The sequence below is a fragment of the Monodon monoceros genome, unplaced genomic scaffold (genome assembly GCF_005190385.1).
Source record: "Monodon monoceros isolate NGI ecotype Baffin Bay Population unplaced genomic scaffold, NGI_Narwhal_1 Super_Scaffold_21, whole genome shotgun sequence".
Taxonomy (NCBI): Eukaryota; Metazoa; Chordata; class Mammalia; order Artiodactyla; family Monodontidae; genus Monodon; species Monodon monoceros.
Genome location: NW_021703778.1, coordinates 55,589,524 through 55,590,308, shown reverse-complemented (window position 1 = coordinate 55,590,308; position 785 = coordinate 55,589,524).

Genomic DNA, 785 nt, shown 5'->3' with positions numbered 1-785 from the left:
TGGTCCATATCATCTCTGTTGCAACTACTCAACGCTGCTGTGATAGTACAAAAGCAATCATAGATAATACATAAATGCATGAGTGTGGATGTGTTCCAATAAATCTTTATTTTTGGACACAAATTTGAATTGCATATGATTTTCAGATATGTAATGTTTTTCTTTCGAGAAATTTAAAATCATTTACAAATATAAAAAGCATTCTTAGCTCTTGAGCTGTACAAAAACAGGCAGTTAGCTAGTCAAATTTGGTCACAGTTCACAGTTTGCCGACTGCTGCCTTACTTATATCTGCCAGGTCTCTGTTCATATGTCGCTTCTTTGGAGAGGTTTTCTCTGGCCACTTAATCCCAAACAGCCTTCCCCTTCTCTCTCTATTCCTTTACTTTGCTTTATTTTTATTCATTGAACTTCTCCAGAACCAACATATATTTTTATTTGCTTATTTCCTATCTTCCTTCTAGAATATAAGGACCATAAGGCAGGACCTTGGCCTTTTTTTTCAGTGCTGTACTCCTGTCAGTATATAAAATACTCAAATACTTCTTGAATGAATAACTTAGTGCTGGTGTGATATTGTGATTTATAATAAGAAATAAATATTTAGTCTTTATTTCCTGTTTCTGGCACAGAGCTCCTAAAACCTTTGGAATTTCTTAAGTAATGAGAGTGACAAAAGTCTCTCTCTCTTTTTTTTTTTTTGGCCATGCCATGCGGCATGCAGGATCTTAGTTCTCTGACCAGTGATGGAACCTGTGCCCTCTGCAGTGGAAGCACGGAGTCCT